This window comes from Orcinus orca, chromosome 1 (assembly GCF_937001465.1).
Source record: "Orcinus orca chromosome 1, mOrcOrc1.1, whole genome shotgun sequence".
NCBI lineage: Eukaryota > Metazoa > Chordata > Mammalia > Artiodactyla > Delphinidae > Orcinus > Orcinus orca.
This window is the reverse complement of record NC_064559.1, coordinates 28,120,032-28,140,866: the sequence shown is the minus strand read 5'-3', so window position 1 is coordinate 28,140,866 and position 20,835 is coordinate 28,120,032. Positions and strand designations below refer to the sequence as shown.

Genomic DNA, 20,835 nt, shown 5'->3' with positions numbered 1-20,835 from the left:
ATTTCTAAGTACTTTATTGTTTTTGATGCCGTTGTAAATGGGATTGTCTTTTTCAGATAGTTAGATCATTGTTAGTGTATAGGAATGCCAGTTTAAATAATTTTTATTGACCTGTTTTAAATGGCTGATGAACCCATCAAAGAATTCTTATCTTTTATATCATGTTTTTGTTTACAATTCTGTCATTCAACTTGACTCTTTTATAGATTCCATCTCTCTGCTGTCATCCCATCTGTTTATGCATATTCTCCTTTTTATTTTGTTCTTACTTTTCATGTCTGGTAGTTCTTGGGTGATGGACCCCATGTGTAAAAAAGCAGTAGAGAGTAAGTTAAATAGTACTTACACCCAGAAATGGTGTGAGGCCGTTAGTACAAGAGGTTGAGTTCATCGTGTGTTGGACTGGTTGGGATTTTGTTGTTGACAACATTACCTGCAGTGGCTGCTGTTATTACAAGTGTGTGTAGACGGCAGTACTTCTGGAGGTACCGGAAGGTTTTTGTCAGTGTTCCGCCTTCACCCTCAGCTGTCGGCAGTCCCTCTACATAGCGGGTCTCTCTCGGTGTTTGCAGCCATCCCTCAGCAGTTAATTTCTGTTGCTAGTTACGTGGTCCTAGCCTTATGGGTTTTCTGTGCTCTGGTCCAGCTTTGGTCTTCATAGGCCATGTGCCCCTGTGGCTCAGGTGTGGGACCTTCTCAGCATCCCTCCCTTCCTGCTTGTGGTGGATAAACTTCCCTTTACCTGTGATTGGTTTGGTGCAGTTTGCAGGCCGCCTGCCCCTCCCTAGTGGTGGTAACTTTATGCTTGGTATCCGTGTAGGATCCTGTGCCTGTCAGGGCCTCCGGCTCCTCCCTGGGGTGTAGAGTTTGTACTTCTACACCTGCCCCCGTGGTCTTGGGGTTGAGTTTGCTGACGTCTGCCAGCAGCTCTGGCTCTTGCTGTATGTAAATGAAGGACCTTCAGGAGTCAGTGGGCTTCGTGCCTGTCTCCTGCAGGCCTGCACCCCCATGGGAGCGCTTTCAGACTCCTGTCTGTCCCCAGTCCTTCTCTGCAGCACCAGATGGTAGAGTTGCCTGATCTGGCAAATAAAATTATAGGATTTTACCTGTGGAGAAGAGCTTGCGAGTGCAAACACCCCTGTCGCTGAGTCTACCAGCTCTTCCAAACCGGCATGTTAGTCCCCATGTGGTCTTGGTTGCATTTCAGCACGTTTCTTCCTCCCTGTTTATATTCCAGCTGCTCTTCTTCTGTGTGTGTGCTTTGCCAAGGATGAAATAGATCCTGGCTCCTATCTCTCTTTGGAGGGGCTTCTAACTCTATGGAATTCATTTTACTTGGTTGCCTTACAACTCAGCATTCTGATAGGTTCAAGAAAAAATTACGATATTTTTCTTTAAGACCATCCAGATGTTTGTCATGGTTAGGATGGGAATCGACATTCTTTTGCTGCTTTTTGCATTCAAAATGGAAGCGGATTTAAAAGCAAAATCAATTAAAAGATATGATTCTTGGCCTCGAGGACTTGGTAAGACAGGAATGTACTCACAGAGCACTGCTTTCATAAGAGAGGGCGTATCAGGTGACAGCCGAGTGATGGAGAATGAAGTGGCTAAAGCTGGCAGAGAAGGCGCCGTGGCTGTAGGAGGGGAGGCTGGTGAAGTGGTCACGGATGTGTCCGGACCACTTCAGAATCTTCCCGCCGGAACTAGTCTCACGTGACACTCAGCTGCTCAGAAACGGAATTCTGACGCTTCTATTCAAGCTTATTTCCTTAGCCTGGTAATAGAAGCCCTTCATAACCTGAATTCATCAGACTTCAGTAAACACGTATCTTGTTAATCCTTCGATTTAACTTTCTTGCTGTGACGGAAATATCTTTGGAAAAGTGTCGTAATCTCTTGTCTCTTCACCTACCCGGACAGTAGTACTCTTGTTCATTCTGTAACTACCACCTGTTTTAAAATTGAGGTTAAGACTTGCCATTTTAAGAAGGTCTTTCTTGGGTTAATTTTCAGACATTTCTTTTTTCTGGGTCTCTGAGGACTGACTTATCTAGTGTAATTATAATGAAGAGTTCTGTTCAGAAAGCCAGAACACCTGGGTTGCAGTCTCGGCTCCGTCACTAACTGTCTAATCTTGCCCAGGAGACTTTACTTCATTAAGCTTTTGGTTCCCTAATATGTAAAACAGGGAAAATGCTCACCAGAGTGTGTGGTGAAGTAGGTATTTAACGTATGACCTATAAAACACCTAAGACACTGAAGCAAGTAAGTCACGGGTAAGGCACTTTGTGCTTCAGTTACCGCCTGTAAAAATGATGACACACGTTCTTAAACCTCTTTTCAAATTGCAAACTGCCATGTATTTTTAAGGTATTGGCATTATAATTCTGTATAGTAGCTTTCTTGATAACTTATTCCCATATTATTTCACGCAGATATTTTTTGTGTTAGGCTGCAAAGTGCATAGGCCCGGGGGGTTGTTGTAGACTTTGGAAAAGCCAGGTAACGCTCTGGACCTCAGTCACTTCAACTCTGAAATGGGGACAGTAGCACAGAGAGTACCTCCTTTCCAAAAATTCATATATTACAAGCATCTCAATTTTATGAAGTCTAAAAACTTTTATTTTCCCATTCATCTGCCTGTATCCCTTATCCTTCCCTGGCCCCTTAACCCCAACTATGAATTTCACCTTACCCAGGATTTTGCCCTAGTGTTAGATTTGTCTGCCATCTAGTGACAGAAATGGTAACTGCAGGATAACAGGCTCCTTGTGCATCGGGGAAGATCCTCACCATTTTACCCTCTGATATGCTTTGGGGAAACCATTGTAGTGAAAAGAAAGGAAACACTTATCTTGCTTGTTGTAGCTAAACCAGACTCATTTCTTGCTGCCTCATTAGACATGGGGTTTGATGGTATTGTGACCTGGACCCCCTGCCTCTGTCACTCTCCTCGTGTGTTTGCTCTTCCTTCCAGTCTTTTCCAGTCCGTTCTCTTCGCTTCACTCAATGTCTCTCTTCTCTAATACAATATCTTCTCTAATAAATTTCATTCCACACTGATAGCTTTTTTGCATTAGTTTAGTATTTTTCACATTCTTAGTAAGCATCCCTTGCTACACAAGTGCTTTACTTCCAAAATATTGATAGTATATTAATTTTTCGCTTTATATTTTATATTTCCATGTGAGAAAATTTTTATTGCACAATTATGTGTTTAGAACCTAGTGAGTCCGATTGAAGACGTGTGACGGCCAATTCCCCATCTTTATTTTTAATTCTTTGCGTCAGAGGGATGTAAAACTCTGCTTGTTTTGTTTCCTTATGATGTCTTCTTGCATCCAAAAAATGTACCCTTTTAGTGTAGTACTGGCTCCCAAGAGAGCTGCAAATGCCAGTAGTTACTTGCTAGTTTGCACAGCCTCTGGGGTCAATAGTGCCTGACCATGGCTAGAGTTCCAGCTGCACTAGGTCTGTACAGTTCAGAAACTTCCAGATCTCCTTATTGATCCCAGTTTACCAGTATTTAAAGAATGTAGTTACAATTCTATGTTGTTAGTATTGTTAGCCTGCTGATGGAAACTACTTATTAGGAATGTTACAGTTTGACATAAATCATGATCAGTATTAATGGTCATTTACAAAAGTTGCCATATGTGATCAAAAAGCTGAGTGCAGTTATATCCATAGGAAGAATTGTGTTTGTAACTGCTTTATTATATTCAGTATTTGGCATTTTCACCCTTTTCTGAAAATCTTGAGAGGAAGGGAACATCTTTTTCTTTTCTTTTGTGTGCCTCACAGCATGGAAGACAGTAGCTCACGTGTAGTAGGTGCTTAACGGATGTTTGTGGTGTGAAGAGACGCCAAGAATTTTTTTTTTTTTAAATGAGGTGTGGCTGCTACTTACCTTCAAGGAGTACAGAGAAGCTTTCAGGAGGTCCTCAAATATTTGTTGAAGGGAAAAGACAATGAATGGCTTCCTGTTACCCTCCACCATCGGGGCCTGCAAGTTGGGTCTGTCCCCGTCTCCATCCCTGCTACCACCTTCTGCCTTCCCACTCTTTCCTGCTACACCTCTGATCTCCCCCAGTTTCTGTGACCTGCTGTAAACTTACCTGCATCCAGCCTTGTGCCTTCTTAGTATACACCTGCCATCTAGTGGTCAGCCAGGCAACTGCAAGACCAGTGGGCCCTTAAATAACCCTGTGCCGGGGACCCAGGCTCTGACCAACGGGGCACCGTAGGCATCTTTGATTCCATTGTGTTTGCCCTGGTCATCCCACCACGGGACCTTTGCACGTTTTAGTTCCTCTTCTCATCATCTGCTTAATTCCTACTGACCTTTCAGAGCTGAAGTCAAACATCTTTCAGGGGAAGCCTTCCCTTGACCTCCCTGACGAGGTCAGATTCCTTGTGGCAGTCGTAGTTTAGTACAGGTTCCTGCTGTCGTAATTGTATGCTTATATTATTCAACTTAATTCATGTTTCATTTACTAGACCACAGTCTCCATGAGGGCAAGGGGCCCTGTTGTCAGTCATACTCATACTAGCATGTAGCCCACTACCTGGTACATGCAGACATTTCTGTAATCTTTACTGAATGAATGAGCGTAACACTCCTCTGTGCCTCGCGGGTGCTGAAAATGCCCATGTCGGCCAGTTAGCGCAGTACCGTCTCCTTTGCGTTATGTATTTTCTTATCAGTTTTAAAATTCGTTGAAGTGCTCAACAGAAACTACTACCATGTATGGAGGTATTCATTTATTCACGAAACACTAACCGCCTGCTTTAAAGAAGAATTTTTTATTAAAGGGTAGAATTATAATGCCCTCATTTTCTTTGGTTCATTAGCTAATGAGAAAGCCAGTAAGATGTAAAAAAAAACTGATACAAAGGATACTTCAAAGAACAGACACCTAGACAGTCAAAAATACTGAAGTGTACATGCTAACAGGTACTAAAACCGTCGTTGTCTGCACCACATACCTGCGGCTCCACTGGGCAGAGTTTGCTGCATCCCTGGGGACAAGAAACATTGCCGTTGCTGTCAGTCCTCCCCAAGGTACCTTTGGTCTCTGCAGGGTTATTAATAGTGCCTATGGGGCTTCCCTGGTGGTGCAGTGGTTGAGAGTCCGCCTGCCGATGCAGGGGACACGGGTTCGTGCCCCGGTCTGGGAAGATCCCACATGCTGCAGAGCGGCTGGGCCCGTGAGCCATGGCCGCTGAGCCTGCGCGTCCGGAGCCTGTGCTCCGCAACGGGAGAGGCCACAACAGTGAGAGGCCCGCATACCACAAAAAAAACAAAAAAAATAGTGCCTGTGAGCCATGCAGACCTCCAGAGCGCTGGACAATCCCCCAATCTGCCCCAGGAGGCTAGGCAGTACCTAACATTCCTTTGAGAGGACACCCGTAATTTTGGACCCGTTTCAATATCTTTTACATTTTTCCTGACATTCTCTCCCCCTGTGATCCTCGTGATCTCAAAGATTATTCTTGATCAGAAAAGAAGGCTGTTCTCATCAGGTTTGACCTGATTATTTACATCACACCTTTGTGAATCTAGAGCCATGCAGTATAGGCCAGCTGTGGCCACAATTTACTTCTGGAAGTTTTCGTAAGAAATCCGTTTGGGCTGATAAACGTCCTGTTATTTGCTATCTGAAGGCTAGGAAACTAAGCCCAAGAAAGCTTTCTACCAGGTAAAAATATGTTTTACCTTCAATAGCTACAAATTGGGGTGAATCCCTCTTGAGGTTCTCTGGATTTTCTCAGGCTCCCGGCCTGCTGGGAAAGGCGCCTTTGAGGCTGGACCCTGTCAGGTGGGTACCTTGCAGCTCTCCTGGGAGGGCTCTGTAGGCTTCGGCTCCATAAATCTACAACCTTTGGTCCACAGCAGAGGCTCCAGGTAAGGACTCGGTTGCACAGTTTGTCCACTTGTATCCTGGGCAGGTTGTTAGAGACAATGAAAGATGGAGAGCCCTGTAGAATCAGGTAACCCCACAGTCTCCTGAACACCATCCAGATACCGCTGACAGGACACGCCGTCATCTTTAGCTCCTTTCAAAGTCTTTTGCAGTTTTCCTGACACTAATATGTACCACACGCTGCGTGGTTCTGAGGGTACGAGAGAGAAGGGAGCAAGGCGCCTGTCCTCGGAACCAGCTGTGGAGCAGGGAGGAGGGGCTCTAACCAGGACGCGGTGCAGTGGGACGGGCCCCCGGCAGGTGTGCGTCTAGGTGCTCTAGGGATGCACGAGGCAGCAGCAAACTGACGCGTGAGTGAGGAAGTGTATCCTGCAAGGCGGGAGGGGAGAGCAAAGCATGAAGGACAACTAGAGAAAGAGGGGAAAAGGCCAGGTGGGGGAGGTTCTGCTGGACCCGCACGCACGGGAGGGAAGACGGCTGGTAGAACACCCCTGCGGCAGAGTCTGGGCAAAATTGAGGAGTCGGAGATTTATCCCAAAGACAGTGGGGAGCCACTGAAGGAGGTATGGAAAGAGGAGCAGAGCATTGTTGTATTTGCCTTTAAAAAGATGTCTCTGTCAGCAGCTCAGCGACTGTAGCTTTTCTACAAGGTGGGAGGAAAGAGGCTCAGATGCGGGTGGGCAGTTACAGATTTTCCAGTGAGTCCAGACGCGTAGTGGCAGAGACAGTGGGGCCGGGAGGAGGGGATCAGTGTAAGAGGAGAACCTGCAAGGCAGGGGGATCAACCTGTGCAAAGGTCCTGTGGTAGAACAACTCAGGGCAGGTATCAGGCGCTGAAAGGGGCCCAGGTGATGCCTTGTGGGTCAGAGCAGAGTGAACCAGGGAGCAACTGCTAACTTTGTGGACGCCCAGAAAATGTCATCACAGGCTATTAACGCTCCCTAAAGATTAGAGGCACCAAAACCAGGATTACAGTCTTCTTTCTTGTGTCAGTAAATTAAAGAAACCTGGCCATTATTTGTACCCTGATCAAGAAGGAAAGAGTCTTTACCCCCCCTTTTCAGAAAAATTCATGGAAAAAGCTATGCACATTTCAAAACACAGAAAACAGAGAAGCTTCCATAACTGCACACGGCAGATGCACAGGCGATGGGAGGCTTACCTGTGACACTGGCTGGTTTTCCAGGGGCAAGAACCATGTTGTGTCATTTAGTGCAACTTTGAAAACTATAGGGTCTTTTAAAAATGTAAATCAACTTAATTTTTTTTTCTTTTTTCTCCATGTTGACTGCTTATAGCTCTCTCTCAATCTATTTCATAATCACTTTTTCTTTAAAGAAAGCTCCTGTTCCCAAGTATAAGCCATGTTACGACTGTCCTGGCACTTGTTTCAGGGGGTTCTAGGTAATAATTTATGACGAACATGTTCATTGGCCCTTGGGAACTTTCCCACTGTACACCTGTTACTGTGAGGTTTCTATCCAGATCTGAAATAGAATAGTATTTTTCTCTGAAAACATACCGTATACAAAGTCCATTCCACTGGCATCTGCAACTATTAACTATCTAACGTTATAGTTAGAAAAATAACGATATGCACAGCTTTTCAAAAGCTATAGTCAGTTTATTAAAATATATATATTTTTAATTTTCATCGTGTTGGGATTATTTTTCTGTTAGTCGTAGTTTCGTTCCTGTGTAGTTTAGTGTGCAGGTTTTCGGCAATGATGTATCCGTGAGTTATGAATCCAGATAAAGATGCCCTCATGTTGGCTGTGTATCACACACCCTGAAGAGTACACAGTATATTTTTTGCACTCTAAGCTTACTAGCTGCCAGTTACCCATAAAAGACTCCTGTTCATAAAGTTATGACCAGGTCTTTTTGCCTGTGTCGTGTGTGCTGGGTATAGTGGAAACAATTCTTTATTTCCTCTGAAAGCACTGTGCCTGCGTCCAAACCCATCAGAAACAGTGACGTAGAGATAATCTGGGGTCATGTGAGCTCAGGAGCTGATGATGCTTTTGTTAAATACGCTGCCATTTCCCTCTATCTTGAGTGTCGATCAAATTATAATTATTTTTCTTTTTTGTGACCTTAACAATTATGTAATATGAGGTCATCAAGCAGTTGACACATTCACCGTGTGTTTGGACACTGTTACTTCATACTGTATATGGAGATCTCAGGTCCTAATGAATTGAATTATTGCATATACATATTCGATAACTGTTCATTAGAAGCTTATTTCAGTTAGCCAAAGCGTAACGCCCGTAGAAAGCAAAACATTAATCAGTTTTACTTCTGATTCTAATTCTCATTCTGTTGTGAAAACTCACCCTAAGTTACACTTTTACACTTCTATGTATATATAAATTGATAGAACCCTGGCCTAGATAGAAAATGGAAAACTAAATACAGAGGTACTTGTGAAGCACTTATGACTTAAATGACTTAGACTGTGGAAAAGCAGGAGCTTCATTAAAAAATATATATATAGTTAATAAAAAAATAATTGAGAATCTATGGTATATGCAGGCAGATTGTAGACTATGAAACTAACTTGTGGAAGAAAATGAACAAGGGGCTGGCAACACATGAGGTTCCACTTTCTGGTTCTTATTCTTGATAAGGTGTGTGACCTTGAGCAATTATGGGGCCTCCCTGGTGTTCCTCCAGATGTACTGTGGGGTTCACTAGACACTGAGCCGCTTAAAGGCAGAGACTCAACCTAACTCAACTCTGTATTCCCAGAACCTAGCCCAGTGTGTATGTGAGAGTGCTTTACAAAGTATGCTGTAAACATAAATATTATGTGTTTATTATCTTCTTGTATTAGTTCTTAAATAGTCAATGACGATTTGTTAAATAGCATAAAGTCCCAGCTCCCTCATCGTTTTTGTTCATTTGGTTTTTGTTTTGATTTGTTTTGTTTTTAATTAAAAGAATTAAATGCAAGACCCACAGCTGGCATAATGGTAAGCATACACAGAGGTCAGTGTAATAATAATGACTTGTCTTTAGAATCAGAGCACTGCATTATATTTTGTGAGTTCTGGAGTGAGTGGGTGAAATATATTTTTCCCACAGAAATAACGTTGTAAGTGGTAGTTGTGTTTTTAGGCTATTTCCCAAATTTCTAGTTTAACTCACATACCTTAAGCTTATAGTTGTAAAGTGGTATTACAGTTATAAGTCCCAGTACATTGCTGATTACCAAAATTATGGAGAAACATACTGCACATTCCCATATTTCTCTACTCATTCTTTCCTTTCTGTCACTCTAGCACATTGATTAATTTGTGGATATTGAATCACCCTTGCATCCCTAGAAGAAACCCCACTTGATCATGGTGTATGATCCTTTTAATGTATTGTTGGATTTGGTTTGCTAGTATTTTGTTGAGAATTTCTGCATCTATGTTCATCAGGAATATTAGCCTGTAATTTTCATTTTTTGTAATATCTTTGTCTGGTTTTGTTATCAGGGTAATGCTGGCCTTTTGGAACAAGTTTAGAAGCTTTCCCTCCTCTGCAGATTTTTGGAATAGTTGGAGAAGGATAGGTGTTAACTCTTCTTTAAATGTTTGGTAGAATTCACCTGTGAAGCCTTCTGATCCTGGACTTTTGTTTGTTGGGAGTTTTTAATTATTACTGATTGAATTTCATTACTAGTAATTAGTCTGTTTAGATTTTCTGTTTCTTCCCCATTTAGTCTTGGAGGATGGTATGTATCTAGGAATTCATCTATTTCTTCCAGGTTGTCCAATTTGTTGGTATATGAGAGGTTGTAGGAGTAGTCTCTCAGGATTCTTTGTATTAGTTGTAACTTCCCTTTCATTTCTGATTTTATTGATTTGGGCCCTCTTTTTTCCTTGATGAGTTTGGATAAAGGTTTATCAATTTTGTTTAGCTTTTCAAAGAACCAGCTCTTAGTTTCATTGATCTCTTCTGTTGTTTTTATAGTCTCTATTTTATTTATTTCCACTCTGATCTTTATTATTTTCTTCCTCCTACTAACTTTGGGCTTTATTTATTTTTCTCTTTTCTAGTTCCTTTAGGTGTAAAGTTAGATTGTTTATATGTTTTTTTCCTGAGGTAGGCTATGAACTTTCCTCTTAGAACTGATTTTCCATCAACTTTGGAACAGTGTTTTTCATTTTCATTTATTTCAAGGTGCTTTTTATTTTCTCTTTGATTTCTTCATTGACCCATTGGTTGTTTAGTAGCATGTTGTTCAGTCTTCATGAGTTTCATTTCTTCCAGTTTTCCTCTTGTAATGGATTTCTAGTTTTGTACTGTTGTGTTCAGAAAGGATGCTTGATATGATTTCAGTCCTTTTAAATTTACTGAGACTTTTTTGTGGCCTAACATGTGATCTATCCCAGAGAATGTTCCATGTTCCATGTGCACTTGAATGTATACTCTGTTTGGGGGTGGAATGTTCTGTGTGTGTGTGTGTGTGTGTGTGTGTGTGTGTGTGTGTCTGTCCATCTGGTCTAATATATTGTTTAAGGCCAGTGTTTCCTTATTTTCTGTTGGATGTTCTGTCCATTGATGTAAGGTATTAAAGTCTCCTACTATTATTGTATTACTGTCAGTTTCTCCCTTTATGTCTGTTAATATTTGCTTTATATACTTAGGTGCTACTATATTGGGTGCATACTTTTTTTTTTTTTACTGTCATGCCATTTATTTACTTTTTAAAAATTTTTATTAGAGTATAGCTGATTTGCAATGTTGTGTTAGTTCCTGCTGTACACCAAAGTGAATCATATACAATACATTTACATATATCCACTCTTTTTTAGATTCTTTTTCCATATAGGCCATTACAGAGTATCAAGTTCCCTGCATTATACAGTAGGTCCTTATTAGTTATCTATTTTATATATAGTAGTATGTATATGTCAGTCCCAATCTCCCAGCCTATCCCTCCCCGCTCTTTCCCCCCTGGTAACCATAAGTTTGTTTCCTACATCTGTGACTCTATTTCTGTTTTGTAAATAAGTCCATTTGTACCATTTTTTTAGATTCCACGTATAAGCAATATCATATGATATTTGTCTTTCTCTGACTTACTTCACTCAGTATGACAATCTCTAGGTCCATCCATGTTGCTACAAATGGCATTATTTCATTCTTTTTCATGGCTAAGTAATATTCCATTGTATATATGTACCACATCTTCTTTATCCATTCCTCTATCAGTGGACATTTAGGTTGCTTCCATGTCCTGGCTGTTGTAAATAGTGTTGCAGTGAACATTGTGGTGCATGTATCTTTTCAAGTTATGGTTTTCTCCTGGAAAAAAAAGTCCAGGAATGGGATTGCTGGATCATATGGTAGCTCTACTTTTAGTTTTTTAAGGAACCGCCATACTGTTCTCCATAGTGGCTATACCAATTTACATTCCCACCAACAGTGGAAGAGGGTTCCCTTTTCTCCATATCCTCTCCAGCATTTTACTGTTCGTAGATTTTTTGATGATGGCCGTTGTGACCAGAGTGAGATGATACCTCATTGTAGTTTGGATTTGCATTTCTCTAATAATTAGAGATGTGATGTTGAACATCTTTTCATGTGCTTTTTGTGCATCTGTATGTCTTCTTTGGAGAAATGTCTATTTAGATCTTCCACCCACTTTTTGATTGGGTTGGGTTTTTTTTTTATATTGAGCTGCCTGAGATGTTTGTATATTTTGGAGATTAATCCCTTGTCAGTCACTTCATTTGCAAATGTTTTCTCCCATTCTGAGGGTTCTCTTTTCATTTTGTTTATGGTTTCCTTCGTTGTGTAAAAACTTTTACGTTTCATTAGGTCCCATTTGTTTATTTTTGTTTTAATTTTCATTACTCTAGGAGGTGGATCAAAAAAGATCTTGCTGTGATTTATGTCAGAGTGTTCTTCCTGTGTTTTCCTCTAAGAGTTTTATACTGTCTGGCCTTACATTTAGATCTTTAATCTTATTTTTGTGTTTGGTGTTAGGGAATGTTCTAATTTCATTCTTTTTACATGTAGCTGTCCGGTTTTCCCAGAATCACTTACTGAAGAGGCTGTCTTTTCTCCACTGTATATTCTTGCCTCCTTTGTCATAGATTAGGTAACCATAAGTGCGTGGGTTTCTCTCTGGACTTCCTACCCTGATCCATTGATCTATATTTCAGGGGTTTTTTGCCAGTACCATACTGTTTTTGTAATTTTTTAAATTTTTATCAAATTTTAGTGCCTGAAAGTGTAGTTCTTTTTTTTTTTATTTAACACCTTTATTGGAGTATAATTGCTTTACAGTGGTGTGTTAGTTTCTGCTTTATAACAAAGTGAATCAGCTATACATATACATATATCCCCGAATCTCTTCCCTCTTGTATCTCCCTCCCTCCCCTCCCTATCCCACCCCTTTAGGTGGTCACAAAGCACCGAGCTGATCACCCTGTGCTATGCGGCTGCTTCCCACTAGCTATTGGTTTTACATTTGGTAGTGTATATATGTCCATGCCACTCTCTCACTTTGTCCCAGCTTACCTTTCCCCATCCCCGTGTCCTTAAGTCTATTCTCTAGTAGGTCTGCATCTTTATTCCTGTCCTAGCCCTAGGTTCTTCATGGCTTTTTTTTTAGATTCCATATATATGTGTTAGCATATGGTATTTGTTTTTCTGACTTACTTCACTCTGTATGACAGACTCTAGGTCCATCCACCTCACTACAAATAACTCAATTTCGTTTCTTTTTACGGCTGAGTAATATTCCATTGTATATATGTGCCACATCTTCTTTATCCATTCATCTGTCGATGGACACTTAGGTTGCTTCCATGTCCTGGCTATTGTAAATAGAGCTGCAATGAACACTGTGGTACATGACTCTTTTTGAATTATGGTTTTCTCAGGGTATATGCCCAGTAGTGGGATTGCTGTGTTGTGTGGTAGTTTTATTTTTAGTTTTTTAAGGAACCTCCATACTGTTCTCCATAGTGGCTGTATCAATGTATATTCCCACCAACAGTGCAAGAGGATTCCCTTTTCACCACACCCTCTTCAGCATTTATTGTTTGTAGATTTTTGATGATGGCCATTCTGACTGTTGTGAGATGATATCTCCTTGTAGTTTTGATTTGCATTTCAGTAATGATTAGTTATGTTGAGCATTCTTTCAAATGTTTGTTGGCAATCTGTATATCTTCTTGGGAGAAATGTCTGTTTAGTTCTTCTGCCCATTTTTGGATTGGGTTGTTTGGTTTTTTGATATTGAGCTGCATGAGCTGCTTCTATATTTTGGAGATTAATCCTTTGTCAGTTGCTTCATTTGCAAATACTTTCTCCCGTTGTGAGGGTTGTCTTTTCATCTTGTTTATGGTTTCCTTTACTGTGCAAAAGCTTTTAAGTTTCATTAGGTCCCATTTGTTTATCTTTTGTTTTTATTTCCATTTCTCTAGGAGGTGGGTCAAAAAGGATCTTGCTGTGATTTATGTCATAGTGTTCTGCCTATGTTTTCCTCTAAGAGTTTGATAGTGTCGGGACTTACATTTAGGTCTTTAATCCATTTTGAGTTTATTTCTGTGTACAGTCTTAGGGAGTGTTCTAATTTCATTCTTTTACATGTAGCTGTCCAGTTTTCCCAGCACCACTTATTGAAGAGGCTGTCTTTTCTCCATTGTATATCTTTGCCTCCTTTATCAAAGATAAGGTGACCATAACCATATGTGCATGGGTTTATCTCTGGGCTTTCTATCCTATTCCATTGATCTATATTTCTGTTTTTGTACCAGTACCATACTGTCTTCATTACAGTAGCTTGGTAGTATAGACTGAAATCAGGGAGCCTGATTCCTCCAGCTCCGTTTTTCTTTCTCAAGATTGCTTTGGCTATTTGGGGTCTTTTGTGTTTCCATACAGATTGTGACATTTTTTGTTACAGTTCTGTGAAAAATGCCATTGGTAGTTTGATAGGGATTGCATTGAATCTGTAGATTGCTTTGGGTAGTATAGTCATTTTCACAATGTTGATTCTTCCAATCCAAGAACATGGTATATCTCTCCATCTATTTCTATCATCTTTAATTTCTTTCGTCAGTGTCTTATAGTTTTCTGCATAGAGGTCTTTTGTCTCCTTAGGTAGGTTTATTCCTAGATATTTTATTCTTTTTGTTGCAATGGTAAATGGGAGTGTTTCCTTAATTTCACTTTCGGATTTTTCATTAGTGCATAGGAAATGCAAGAGATTTCTGTGCATTAATTTTGTATCCTGCTACTTTACCAAATTCATTGATTAGCTCTAGTTTTCTGGTAGCATCTTTAGGATTCTCTTTGTATAGTATCGTGTCATCTGCAAACAGTGACAGCTTTACTTCTTTTCTGATTTGTATTTCTTTTTCTTCTCTGACTGCTGTGGCTAAAACCTCCAAAACTATGTTGAATAATAGTGGTGAGAGTGGGCAGCCTTGTCTTGTTCCTGATCTTACTGGAAGTGGTTTCAGTTTTTCACCATTGAGGACAATGTTCGCTGTGGGTTTGTCGTATATGGCCTTTATTATGTTGAGGTAAGTTCCCTCTATGCCTACTTTCTGGAGGGTTTTTATCATAAATGGGTGTTGAATTTTGTCGAAAGCTTTTCTGAATCTATTGAGATGATCATATGGTTTTTATTCTTCAGTTTGTTAACATGGTGTCTCACATTGATTGATTTGCATATATTGAAGAATCCTTGCATTCCTGGGATAAACCCCACTTGATCACGGTGTATGACTCCTTTAATGTGCTGTTGCATTCTGTTTGCTAGTATTTTGTTGAGGATTTTTGTATCTATGTTCATAAGCAATATTGGCCTGTAGTTTTCTTTCTTTGTGACATCCTTGTCTGGTTTTGGTATCAGGATGATGGTGGCCTCATAGAATGAGTTTGGGAGTGTGCCTCCCTCTGCTATATTTTTGAAGAGTTTGAGAAGGATAGGTGTTAGCTCTTCTCTAAATGTTTGATGGAATTCGCCTGTGAAGCCATCTGGTCCTGGGCTTTTGCTTGTTGGAAGATTTTTAATCACAGTGTCAATTTCAGTGCTTGTGATTGGTCTGTTTATATTTTCTATTTCTTCCTGGTTCAGTCTCGGGAAGGTTGTGCTTTTCTAAGAATTTGTCCATTTTATTGGCATATAGTTGCTTGTAGTAATCTCTCATGATCCTTTGTATTTTTGCAGTGTCAGTTGTTACTTCTCCTTTTTCATTTCTAGTTCTATTGATTTGAGTCTTTTCTCTTTTTTGCTTGATGAGTCCGGCTGATGGTTTATCAATTTTGTTCATCTTCTCAAAGAACCAGGTTTTAGTTTTATTGATCTTTGCTATCGTTTCCTTCATTTCTTTTTCACTTATTTCTGATCTGATCTTTATGATTTCTTTCCTTCTGCTAACTTTTGGGGTTTTTTGTTCTTCCTTCTCTAATTGCCTTAGGTGTAAGGTTAGGTTGTTTATTTGAGATGTTTCTTGTTTCTTAAGGTAGGATTGTATTGTTATAAACTTCCCTCTTAGAACTGCTTTTGCTGCATCCCATAGGTTTTGGGTCGTCGTGTTTTCATTGTCATTTGTTTCTAGGTATTTTTTGATTTCCTCTTTGATTTCCTTAGTGACCTCTTGGTTATTAAGTAGTGTATTGTTTAGCCTTCATGTGTTTGTATTTTTTACAGATTTCTTCCTGTAGTTGATATCTAGTCTCATAGCATTGTGGTCGGGAAAGATATTTGATATGATTTCAATTTTCTTAAATTTACCAAGGCTTGATTTATGACCCAGGATATTATCTATCCTGGAGAATGTTCCATGAGCACTTGAGAAAAATGTGTATTCTGTTGTTTTTGGATGGAATGTCCTATAAATATCAATTAAGTCCATCTTGTTTAATGTATCAATTAAAGCTTGTGTTTCCTTAATTATTTTCATTTTGGATGATCTGTCCATTGGTGAAAGTGGGGTGTTAAAGTCCCCTACTATGATTGTGTCACTGTCGATTTCCCCTTTTATGGCTGTTAGTATTTGCCTTATGCATTGAGGTCCTCCTATGTTGGGTGCATAAATATTTACAATTGTTATATCTTCTTCTTGGATTGATCCCTTGATCATTATGTAGTGTCCTTCTTTGTCTCTTGTAATAGTCTTTGTTTTAAAGTCTGTTTTTTCTGATATGAGAATTGCTACTCCAGTGTTCTTTTGATTTCCATTTGCATGGAATATCTTTTTCCATCCCCTCACTTTCAGTCTGTATGTGTCCCTAGGTCTGAAGTGGGTCTCTTATAGACAGCTGCCATACTGTTTTGATTACTGTAGCTTTGTAGTACAGTCTGAATTCAGGGAGCCAGGGTGCACAAATATTTGCAACTGTTATATTATCTCTTTGGATTGACCCCTTTATCATTATGCAAATGTGCACTCTTTTGTTACGGTCTTTGAGTCTATTTTGTCTGATATGAGTGTTGTTACCCCAGATTTCTTTTGTTTCCACTTGCATGGAATATCTTTTTCCAGTCCTTCACTTTTAGTCTGTGTGTGTTTTCATATTTGAGTGAATCTCTTGTAGGCTGTATATAGATGGGCCTTGCTTTTTCATTAGTTCAGCCACTCTGTGTCTTTTGATTGGAACATTTAGGCCTTTACATTTTAAGTGATTATTAATAGGTATTACTTATTGCCATTTTGTTAACTGTTTTGTGGTTTGTTTTGCAGTCCTTCTGTGTTCTTTTCTTCTTCTTAGTCTCTTCTCTGTGGTTTGATGATTTTCTTTTGTGTTAATTTTGGGTCTTTTTCTCTTTTATTTTTATGTGTCTATTATAGGTTTTTGGTTTGTGGTTACCATGAAGTTCATGTATAACAACCTATGTATATAGCAGTCTGTTTTAAGTTGATGGTTACTTAAGTCCAAACATAAAACACTGTATTTTTATCTCCCAACACACCTTTTTGACATCACATTTTACATCATCTTTTTATTTTGTGCATCTCTTAACTACTTATTATAGTTACAACGGTTGATTTTACTACTTTTATCTTTTAACCTTCATACTTGCTTTGTAAGTGGTTGATACACTCACTATGTTTACTATATGTTTATGAGATTTTTCTAATTTTGGCCTTTTCTGCCTAAAGAAGTCCCTTTAACATTTTTTTGTATGGTTAGTTTACTGGTGATGAGTTTCTTTAGCTTCTGTTAGTCTGGGAAACTTTACTGCTACTTTAATTATGAATGATAACCTTACCAGGTAGAGTATTCTTGGTTTTTAAGGGTTGTTTTTGCTTTTTGGGTTTTTTTCTATCAGCACTTTGAATATATCATACCAGTTCCTTCTGGCCTATAAATTTTCTGCTGTGAAAGCCGCTTATAGTCTTATGGAGATTTCCTTCTATGTAACTAGTTTTTTTCCTCTCTTGCTGCCTTTAAGATTCTCTCTTTAACTTTTAAGATTCTCTCTTTAACTTTTATCATTTTAATTACACTGTGTCTTGGTTTGGGTCTCTTTGGGCTCATCCTGTTTGGGACTCTGTTTCCTGGACTTGGATGTCTGTTTCCTTCACCTGGTTAGGAAAGTTTTCAGCCACTATTTCTTCAGATAAGTTTTCTGTCCCTTTCTCTGCCTCTTCTCCTTCTGGGACTCCTATAATGTGAATATTAGTGTGCTTGATTTGTCCCTAGGATCCCTTAAAGTATCTCTTTTTAAAATTCATTTTTCTTTTTTGCTGTTCCTTTTGGGTGATTTCCACCACCCTGTCTTCCAGATCACTGATCCATCCATTCTTCTGCTTCATCTAATCTGCTGTTGATACCATCTAGTGTATTTTTTTATTCCATTTATTGTATTCTTCAGCTCTGCTTGGTTCTTTTTTATATTTTGTAATTCATTATTGAAGTTCTCACTGTTTATTTTCTCATGAGTTCATTGGGCACATTTATGATCATTAGTTTGAACTCTTTATCAGATTACTTATTTCCATTTCATTTCTTTTTCTGAGTTTTTGTCTTATTCTTTCTTTTCGAGCACATTCCTCTGTCTCCTCACTTTGCCTCGCTCTCTGTATAGTTTCTGTGTGTTGGGTAGATGGGCTGCATCTCTCCGTCTTGAAGGAGTGGCTTATGTAGAAGGTTTCTCATGGGCCCCAGAAGAGCAATCCCTCCTGGTCACCAGAGTCAGATGCTCCAGGGGTGTCCCCCTCTGTGGGCTATGTGTCCTCCTGCTGCGGTGGCACCAAGGTTGCCCACTGGCTGGAAGGCCCACCCAGTCACAACTGCTCTGGGTCCACTGGTGGGCAAGTTGGTTCCAGGCCCAGCTGGTTGTAACTGCTGCAGGCACCCTGGCCCTTGGTGTGGCTGGCTGCAGGGCTCAGCCGCTCAGTTGCAGGTGTCCTGGTGGGTAGGGCTGGCCTCTCAGGGCGGGAGCCTCTTTAGGGGATGCTGGACCCTGGCAAGTCTACCTGCCAGGTGTGGCAGGACAGGAGCCGCTTTGGAGGGGCAGTGGCCAGGATGGGCAGGTTGGATGCGGCTGAAGAACGCTGGGTCAGGGCTGCGGTGCTCACAAGACAGATGGAGAATGTCAGAAGTGGCAGCTGCCAGTGCCGGGCCAGCTAGGTAGAGAGAGAAGAATAATTTAAAAAAGGGTGTCCACCAGCACTTCGGTCCCTGAAGAGAGTTCTAACAGATCTCTGCCCCTCAGCACCTGCCCTGAAGCTAGTCAGTGAATCTTCTCCTTCACATATGACCAGGTGCTTTTCCAACCACTGCCGACTCAGAGCTAGTGAGTCTGTGCAGAAGCCCTTCAAGAGCAGAGTCTCGGTTTTCCAGAGTCCCGTGGCTCTCCCAGATGTAAGCCACACTGGGTGTCAGTTAAATGTTAGGGGGCTCCCCTGCCTAGTGCAGGTCCCCTGGGCTGGGGTGCCCCCATATGGGGCCCTGACCCCTCGCTTCTGAGGGAGGGCCTCTAATATTTGTGATATTCCCTCCTGCTTACAGGTCACCGCATGGAGGGTGTGGGTCCTGACTCGATGGTCTCTGTCCCTCTGACCTGTTTCAGTGTGTGTTTCTTTATATCCTTCATCGTAGAGGAGCTGCTCTGCTGGTCTTCATGTCGTCCTCAGATGGGTCACTCTGTGTAGTTATAGTTTTGGTTTGTTCATGGGGTGAGGCGTGTCCGTGGGCTGAGGCGTGTCCTTGGGGTGAGGCGTGTCCGTGGGCTGAGGCATGTTCATGGCATGAGGCGTGTTTATGGCGTGGCGAATGCAGGGTCTTCCTACTCTGCCATCTTGGTCCATAACAAAAACTGTAAAAGTTTTTTATTTTCTTGTGGAATGAACACTTAACATGATTCAAACATGCAAAAGTAAAGAGAAGCTTATATGAATTCCCAGGTACCTTGCATACATCTTCAACAATTATCAGCTTACGGCCAATCTTATTTCTGTGCCAGCCCTACCCATGATCCCTCCCCACCTCTGGATTAATTTGAAGTAAATACCCAATAGCATATCATTTAACCCTGCAGATATTTTGAGATAAATCTGTAAAAGATAACTACTTAAAAAACATAATCACAGTGTAGTTCAAAAATGGGACAGATTGAACCTCAAGAAGAGTAGTAACCGTGATGGGGTGATGAGCCATATCAAATATATACAAATGATAATTTTTAAAGGCCCCTCCTGGCTCACCTTTATAAACTGTTAGATTAGCTCATTGCTCTAAAAATTGTTAAATAAAAGGAAGGAATTATCCTGTTTTTCTGGTACACATTGTATTTCAGGATAGCCACATAGTTAATAAGACAGTTCTTTATGGAATGCCAACAAATAAATATAAAGGAAATGCTTTTGAAAAGCATAATTTTGAAGTGCCTACTGAAATAATGGATTTAGCCAGCGGTTACTATAGGATGCTAAAACCATCAGGTGAAAGGCTGATAAAGTTTGTAGTGGATGCACTGGCCAACCACACCTGAAGCCATTAATCAGTCTTAGTACCACCCAAAGTGAGACATCTGATCACCAGGTGCCTCCAGATGTGATGCACTGAGAAACACATCAACACCTGGGGGAATTCTTGCCAAAAACAGGGAAAACCCAGAACCTGAAGCTAACCAAGCTCCAGATGTAATTGCCAGTTTATAGGAAACAAGGGTAAAATAACACGTTAAAGGATACAGGTGGCATGGAGGGGGGGATGGTGGAAGGGATCGTCCTCTGAGACGAGGGACATGTCAGCCAAATCCAGTGCTACCCTGTTGAGATTCTGGTCCAGATAAACTCACTCAAATATTTTGGGGGCAGTAAGGGAATATGAGATATTAGAGAATAATTATTAATTCATTATGTATGATCGTGATATTTGGTTGTGTTAAAAAAATCTATCTGTTAAAGCTACATAGTGAAGTATTTACAGGTGAAATGATGCATTGTCTAGGATTTGTTACCTTGAGACCCAAGAGCAGCCTCACCTAAGAGCGTGTTAGAATCAGAACCTGTACCAAACTCCAAGAGATGTACATGCACTTTAATGATTGAGAAGCATTGCCTTAAAGTACTTGGTGTGAGGGAGAGTGTGGGTAAGGGATAAAAGCAACAAGATTGCAAGTATTGATTATTATTGAAACTGGGGGCTAAGTGCTTGGCGAAGTGATTGCCTGTAAGTCAGGGATTCCTAAATCGGGGACCGACAGACTGGGAGAGCGGGCAGAGTGTTTATGTACTCAGCCCAGTGATTTGTTTTTTGTTGACTGGTTTGAGATGTGAGCGTTGAGGTAAATGTTGTCTGATATCCTCCCCTTCCTCCTGCCCAGCTAGTCAAGTTACTGGCTAGTATTCAAAACCCCTGAATGCATATTTCTTTAAAAAGTATTCCTTGTCAGATCAAATTGTCGGTTAAAATTTATGGAAGAGACATA

At 40.6% G+C, this 20,835-nt stretch overlaps 1 protein-coding gene across 7 annotated transcripts in view; it reads left to right on the top strand.

Moving 5' to 3' along the window:
- DENND1B (DENN domain containing 1B) overlaps positions 1 to 20,835 on the top strand; it is a 259,477-nt gene that overhangs the window by 229,423 nt on the left and 9,219 nt on the right. The gene's annotated exons all lie outside the window — the stretch shown is intronic.